Source organism: Castor canadensis, chromosome 4, assembly GCF_047511655.1.
Source record: "Castor canadensis chromosome 4, mCasCan1.hap1v2, whole genome shotgun sequence".
Classification (NCBI taxonomy): Eukaryota; Metazoa; Chordata; class Mammalia; order Rodentia; family Castoridae; genus Castor; species Castor canadensis.
The window spans coordinates 80,871,049-80,879,744 of NC_133389.1; positions in this window are offsets into that span (position 1 = coordinate 80,871,049).

Below are 8,696 nucleotides of genomic sequence, written 5' to 3' on the forward strand. Positions count from 1 at the left end.
GAACAGTTTAAGGAGGTTTGGTATCAGTTCTTCTTTAAAGGTCTGATAGAATTCAGCAGAGAATCCATCAGGTCCTGGACTTTTCTTTTTGGGGAGACTCTTGGTTGCTGCTTCAATTTCATTTTGTGTTATAGGTCTGTTCAGGTGATTAATTTCCTCTTGGTTCAGTTTTGGATGATCATATGTATCTAGAAATCTGTCCATTTATTTAAGATTTTCAAATTTATTTGAATATAGGTTCTGAAAGTAGTCTCTGATGATTTCCTGGACTTCCATGGTGTTTGTTGTTATCTCCCCTTTTGCATTCCTGATTCTACTAATTTAGGTTTTTTTTTCCTCCTCATTTTAGTAAGGTTTGCCAGGGGTCTGTCAATCTTGTTTATTTTTTTCAAAGAACCAACTTTTTGTTTCATTAATTCTTTTTATGGTTTTTTTGGTTTCTATTTCATTGATTTCAGCTCTTATTTTTATTATTTCTCTCCTTCTATTTGTTTTGGGATTTGCTTGTTCTTGTTTTTCTAGGAGTTTGAGATGTATCATTAGGTCATTGATTTGGGATCTTTCAGTCATTTTAATATATGCACTCATGGCTATAAACTTTCCTCTCAGGACTGCCTTAGCTGTGTCCCATAGGTTCCGGTAGGTTGTGTTTTCATTTTCATTGACTTCCAGGAACTTTTTAATTTCCTCTTTTATTTCATCAATGATCCATTCTTCATTAAATAATGAGTTATTCAGTTTCCAGCTGTTTGCATGTTTTTTGTCTTTACTTTTGTTGTTGAGTTCTACTTTTACTGCATTGTGATCAGATAGTATGCACAGTATAATTTCTATTTTCTTATATTTGCTGAGACTTGCTTTGTGCCCTAGGATATGATCTATTTTGGAGAAGGTTCCATGGGCTGCTGAGAAGAATGTATATTGTGTAGAGGTTGGATGAAATGTTCTGTAGACATCTACTAGGTCCATTTGATCTCTTGCATATTTTAGATCTTGGATTTCTTTATTGATTTTTTGTTTGGATGACCTATCTGTTGATGATAATGGGGTGTTAAAGTCTTCCACAACCACTGTGTTGGCGTTTACATATGCTTTAAGTCTTTCAGGATATGTTTGATGAAATTGGGTGCGTTGACATTGGGTGCATACAGATTGATGTTTATTATTTCCTTTTGGTCTATTTCCCCTTTTATTAGTATGGAATGTCCTTCTTTATCTCATTTGATCAATGTGGGTTTGAAGTCTACTTTGTCAGAGATAAGTATTGCTACTCCTGCCTGTTTTTGGGGGCCATTGGCTTGGTAAATCTTCTTCCAACCTTTCATCCTAAGCCTATGCTTATTTCTGTCGGTGACATGGGTCTCCTGTAAGTAACAAATTGTTGGATCTTCCTTTTTAATCCATTTCATCAAACAGTTCCTTTTGATGGTGAATTAAGTCCATTAACATTAAGTGTTAGTACTGATTGGTATGTGGTGATTCCTGTCATTTAGTTTTCTTAGTTGTTTGAAGGTTTGATTGTGTGTACCTAAGTTGAGGTTACTCTCTACTGTCTTGCTTTTTCTTTTCCTGTGGTTTGGTGCTGCCTGTCTTTCATGGTTAAGTTGGGTTTCACTTTTGTGTGCAGAATCCCTTGCAGAATCTTTTGTAGTGGTGGCTTTGTGTTCACATATTGTTTTAGTTTCTGCTTATCATGGAAGACTTTTATTGCTCCATCTATTTTGAATGATAGTTTTGCTGGGTAGAGTATCCTGGGGTTGAAGTTATTTTCATTCAGTGCCCGGAAGATCTCACCCCATGCTCTTCTTGCTTTTAATGTTTCTGTTGAGAAGTCTGCTGTAATTTTGATGGGTTTACCTTTGTATGTTACCTGTTTTTTCTCTCTTACAGCCTTCAATATTCTTTCCTTAGTTTCTGAACTTGTTGTTTTAATGATGATGTCGTGGGGTAGTTCTATTTTGATCTGGTCTGTTTGGTGTCCTGGAGGCCTCTTGCATCTGTATGGGAATATCTTTCTCTAGATTTGGGAAATTTTTTGTTATTTTGTTGAATAGATTACGCATTCCCTTCACTTGCACCTCTTCTCCTTCTTCGATGCCCATGATTCTCAAGTTTGGTCTTTTGATGGAGTTGGTGAGTTCTTGCATTTTCTTTTCACATGTCTTGAGTTGTTTAATTAATAGTTCTTTGGTTTTTCCTTTAATTACCATTTCATCTTCAAGTTCTGAGATTCTGTCTTCTGTTTGTTCTATTCTGCTGGATTGGCGTTCCGTTTTGTTTTGCAGTTCTGTTTCATTCTTTTTTCTGAAGTTTTCCATATCCTGGGTGGTTTCCTCTTTAATTTTGTCTATTTTTGTCCTGAGTTCATTTATCCAGCGTCTCTCCAAGATTTCCCTATAGGAGGCTCACTTTCTGCTTCCTTCCTCTAGCCACCATCTTGGAATCCTCAAGCTTTATTTTAATGGTATGGAAGCTGCCATCTATTCTATAGGTTTTGTACCTCTGAATTTATCTCATGAGTTTCTTATGTCATAAAATGCTGTGACACTCCAAGGTCTCATAGTTCTTTGCTAGGTTCTGTGGGAGGAAATTAAATATGTAGTTATAAACCATAGAGATTTAATTGACGATATCCACAAAACATTTTCTCCAGTGAATACTCATCTTTTTGTCTTTAACTTTAATGAGAACACATCCAATCTGAACTCTCAAGGAGGAAAAGACTGGTATGCTTGAGCTACTGACAATTCCTGCAGAATTATAAGATTTGAGAATACTGGCAAGACATGGGCCTTTCTTTGGCCTCATTGTTCCACCATCTGTTCTCTGCAGCAAAAGCCCATCTTGGACTTCAGCCTTTGGCTCACTGAAGTGTCCTTGTTGGTACTCAGACAACTCAGGTTGTTTTAGGTAACAAAGCCTTTGTGCTCTTAGTCAGCCAATTCTTAGATCCTCCAATCACTGTCAAATAAATCTTCATATTTGTGATCTGATAAAGTACCCAAATTTCTCCTTTCTGATATTGAAGACACACTAGATATTGGTAAGCAGTTCTCAAGTACCTGTGACATTTTTCAGTTTATGTGAAATAATAAAGGATTAAATTTATGAGTTGTATAATACGTACATATATATACACATATGGAATTGTCACAAGGAAACTCCCTGTATAACAATCATAAACAAAAATGTCTCTTTTAAAAAATGAAGAACAAGAAAGTAAAACAAGTCTTCTCCGGGGGGTTGGCACCAGTGAGGGGGGGAGGGTATAAGGAAAGAGTGAAGGAGGGTAAATATGGTGAAAATATTATGTAGTCATGTATGAAAATAGAACAATGAGACCTGTTGAAACTGTTCTAAGGAAGGGATGGAGGATAAAGGAGAATGATGGAGGGGGTGAATCTAACTGAGATATATTGTAGCACTTTCCTAAATATCACAGTGTATCCCCAGTACAAGTACAATATGCCAATAAATTTCTAAAAAAGTGTTGTCCATCTCTTTCATTGGCCAGTTATCTCCCAAAATGCTTCCAAGACATAAAGATTATTCAAATTTTTAGTATTGCAGAATCTCCCCAACTCAGACTAAGAACAAGGAAAACAGTCAGCATTTATTGCATACTTCCCACCTCTACGTGCTTGCATGGATTGTGCACAATTCCAACTGCTGTCTTATGAAATATGTACAGTGATTATCCTCACTTCTCTCATTTCTTGGATGAGGCCCTGCATATGTCAGAGAGAGGTGAACAAAATGCATGTAGCCAGGCAGCAGCAGACGTGGGGTTTGAGGCGAGGCAGCTGATTTCAGTCTTTCTTTCCAAACTAGATCTGAAAGTCCTCAGAAATATGCTTTCAAATGCATGCAGCTGGAACCTGGCTACACCGCACCTTGTTATTTGCTGTGGGAAAGGCTCTATTAGTAAACATTATTTAAATGATGAAATCAATCGTGCACAAATAGTGTCAAATAGGTATCGTATGCAAGTTTAACTTTCCCCTACAATTTACTTAATGCTCTGCGTTTACAAGGCAAAATATTTCTTAGTTTTTATTACTGCAACTTATTGATTATTTACTGTAGTCACTTTTTTCTACATTGTCTCTAACCACAGGGGTGTATGCTACTTTAAGTAATACGGAAACTGCAACTTGGAGAAGATAAATGATGTCTCTTCCAGAGACAGTGATTATTCAGGTTGCCCTAGCCAGCTTCAAAGCCTGCACCCTTGGCTAGACATGACAGTGCACAGCTGCAATCCCAGCACTTGGAGGTTAAGGCAGGAGGACTGCAAGCATGAGGCCAGCTTGTGAGCTACAAGCTAGCATGAGATACATAGCAACATCCTGTCTGAAGGGGGAAAGCCTGTCCATGGAGCCTCGTCTTTAAAAACAAAATATCCCATTTCCCTTCCCAATGTGACACAAGGTCTCCATGACAGAAGTCTCATGTCATGGGAATATAACTATGTTCCTTACAGATTTTTTAGTGGACCTTTGACCACCATCCCCTAAAATAGATACATCACAGGAAAATGTGCAGGCAACACTCTTCTTCTGCAGGACCACACTAAACAGGAAAGTCGAGGTTAATTCCCAGACTGGCTTAGCTGCTTTCCCATGTCTGGTTCGTGTGAGTCCAGGACAGCTGGGACCAGGAAGGATCATGGCAAGTTGAAGGGGACACTAAAAATTTCTCTGCAGCAACTTTAACAGCAAAGACCTTCTGGTATTTTTTAGGTTGAAATAAACATGAGCCATCTCCAGACAAGACGCATCTGTCCTGATGGAATTGATTAATGTATTTACAGAAGTAATAAATTTTTCTGTTACTTCATGGCAAAAGGAATTTCTATTTATGGTGCTTAAAACCCCACTAGCTATTTAAAACCATTCATTGTACCCTTCCCCTTATCAGAACCATCCATCACTGTTTTTTCAGGTTCCACACACATTCATTTTGATCGAACACCACAGGAGTTCATAGGCCAAAAGGAACTGTTCAGCTCTTTTTTCTGAAAGTCTTTGCTTATAGCACAGCCAAGCTCTGTAAATTCTTACTCATTACTTCCAACTGAATCTTTCACTTGGTCCCTGCACCGTGTAATATGTTGGTCATGAAAATTGGTCAGTTGGAGTCATTCTCCACTGCATTGCTCTGTCCCCCACCGATTCCTCTTCATGAAGTTAAGACGTGCAGACACGCCATATATTGTGTCTTATACAGAAACGAGATCAAGCGCTCTGTGTATTAACACCCAAGGCTACAGAACCATGAGACCATTCTATGTGCTGATAGCAACCTCTGTACCTGGAGAATTTGCACCTGATCTCCCTCTGTAACCTGGGGATGGATCCTACCATCTACCCAGGGTAAGGTATGGGTGATCTCCTCTGTAGAAATTTACCTTTTCGCATTGCCACTTGTTCTGAGAATGAGGCAATAAGATTTAAGAGCTGGCCAACAATCGTCTATAATAGTCTTTAAGGAGTAATTAAATCTGAAACTCTGGGCTCAGATCTGATGAAATTCTGAAATTCCTTTCTGCCTACATGCTGTTGTGTTTTATGATTCAGCTATTCTTTTGACAAGGAGAAAGTGCATTTCAGACTTGGAAAGAAGAAAAAGTGGTTTAAAAAAGGAAAAGGAGGAGGAAGGATGACCAAAGGAAGGAGGCAAACTAAAAGGGAAGTGTTAATGGTGAGAGGAAGCAATCAATGATAGTTCCTTACATGTAATAAAGCATGCTCACTTCGGGTTCATTATGAAAATCATGGGAATGTTTCTTATTTATTCCCTTTCAGTGCACTAATGCTTGTTGTCTAGGAGTTAACTAAAACTGAATTTGGTTTGAATAGCTACCTTAAACAAACAAATACTTTTTTTTTCAAAATGTCATTTTTTTTCAAAAACTGAGAACAGGAAGGAAAAACAGGTGCTATCTGGGGGTTGGTACCAGAGGAAGAAGGGAGGATATAAGGAAATGGTAGCAGGATGAATATGGTGGAAATATCATGTACTCATGTATGAAAATGGAAAAAAATGAGACTTCTTGACCCTATTCCAGGAATGGGGCGAGGGGGGATAAAGGAGAGTGATGGAGGGGGTAAAGGCAACTGTGATATATTGTGAGAACTTTTGTAAATGTTGTCACAATGTACCCCCAGTACAACAGTAATATAATAATCAAAAAGGAAATAAAAATGAATAAGTAAATTTGGTTTGAGACCTAGTTAAAACAAGACAAGATAAAACCTAACACTGAAGTTAATTTAATTGAAATTTTGGAAATTCATGTATCCGTATCCCAACTTAATTTGCACTGGGCTTTTTAACTGAAAGAACCTGATATCATCATAGCCGTGCATATATATGACCAGACCAAAGCCTTATGGATTGTAGTCAAGCAGTTTGTAGATTGTCACCTGTTCTGAAAAAGAAAGCCCCAGAGGTCTTTTGCTGCACTTCTGATAATCTCTTAAAGAAGATTTAAGAACCAGATCACTTATGCAACCACCAGAAGATTCCACTATTTTAGATACAGTTAAACATTATTGTGTAAGGGTTTTATGGCCTGTATGCCATTAGCAAGCCTGTAGAGACTCCATCTCACATATAAAAAGGTTGACAATGCTAAATAATGGAAGGCACACCACTATGACTTCCTTGGTGTTTATTGTAATGCAATGAACTGTGATGAATCCTTTAGGTTCTTATGCAATTCCACAGTATTTCCATTGTGATTTACCAGAAAGTAATGCACAACACTTTTACAATGCTGCCACCTTGCAGAGAGGAGCCAGAGGAGACATGTTTTAATGGGATAATAGTTTTGTGGTCGATGCAGGGTGTATTTCACCCTGCATGAGAAATCTCCCTTCTTCTCTGTGTTCTCCATAGTATTTATGCTTTATTAGCTTATTCCCCTCTTCTAATTCCCCTGACCCAAAGAAAGCATTCTTCAGTTCTCTGTTCCTTCTCAGTATTGAGCAGTCATTCACTCCAAACATCAGCCTCTATTAAGGTCCTACTCTGAAATTTGCAGCTTATAGGAAGGGGTATGGCATTTACAAAGAAGAGAGGGTTTCTCACTTTAGGCAGTTTATTGAGTACATAAGGAGGTAAGGCCCTGTGCTGACTGAGCCCCCACTATTCTCTATGATGCCAAGAAAATAATGGGAGTTCTGTCATACCCACACCCTCCCATTCTGCATTAGTGCTTACAATCCTTACAAAAATTACATCAGGATGTAGATATTATCAACACTTTTTATTAGAAAAAGAAATGAGAATTTACAGCCAATAAAATAAATTCTCAAATAAGATGGCTAGTGAATGCCAGAGCTAGGATTTGAACCCAGCTGTATATGACACACAAACTTATCCAGTACAGCACCATGCCTTCCTAGTGGGATAGAGGAAGTAATTCATAACACAGGCACAACATGGATCATATATACATAATTGCAGAATTAAGGTAGTGTACCATTAATTGACAGGTATCATTATGAATGAGAAGTCACTGTGGTGATCCAGCCTGGGAATCCAGGTTAGATATGAAAAACACAGCCATGTGCATAACAAAATAAATCAGTAAACAGACTAAACACATGACAGTGCTCTCACACAGTTATACTGCCTAGCAACATGGCGGCTATCTTAGTTTGTGTCAGTAGACCATATAATGTTCACAAATGACAAACCTCCTACAGTATCTTCTAGGTTACATCCCCATTATTAAACCACACATGACTATGTGGAATTTTATTGCATTTAAGTTTTGTTGATCATTTTAAGTCAGGAATATTCTGTTCTTTAAATATAGTTTTAGAAGTCTCCACTTTTTCAGTATATGAAACAAAAGTTGCAGGAATGTGACTAAAATAAGTAAAATAAATTAAAATTTGAATATTGCACCCTGTCTCATTTTACAAGGCACAGAGAATTTTAGGACTAGAAATTTAAGAATGCTTTTGTATCAGAATCTTCATTGAAGCTGAGAATATTGAAGTCCAGAAAGTAAAACAGTTTTGCCCATCTTTGGCTAAGGACAAAGTAGAAAAAAAAGTATAGGTCTCTAATTCCAAGACAAACCTTTGCACTACAGAATAACGAAAATTCCCCAGCTCCTTATTCAACTAGTTAACCAACTTAGAACCAGAATGACAAAAATCCAGTGCCACTGCATTTGGTAAATTAGACCTTCATTTAATCACTCATCTGCAAAAAATGGAATGGTTTGCTCGATGGCAGTCACATGTTTCCTTTGTAATTTCTCAACTGCCTCTCCTCAGTCAGCTACGTTGGTGCTTTGTTGTTTCACACTCCCTCCTGGGATGGTATAATGACACTAAACAGATACAACCAGTTCATTGTAACAATGGGCATTTATTAAGCTTCCAGTGTGTCTCAGGCTCAACCTCAGCTTCTGAGAAATCAGCATTGCCTAATGAGGAATGAGATGTGAAAACAGCTAAGTGATTAGATGATTGCGATACTTTTATTCCATTAATTCAGTAATGATTTATTGAACCACTGCCATGTGCCAAGCCTAGCACTAAATCATGAACAAAAGCAGACACAGTTCCCAGCCCACTGAAGGGGACAAAGGTTAATCAGATCACAGCAAATAACTATATAATTGTGATCAAGACAAGTTAGAGGAGAGACAGATGAGAGTGTCATGAAAGTAT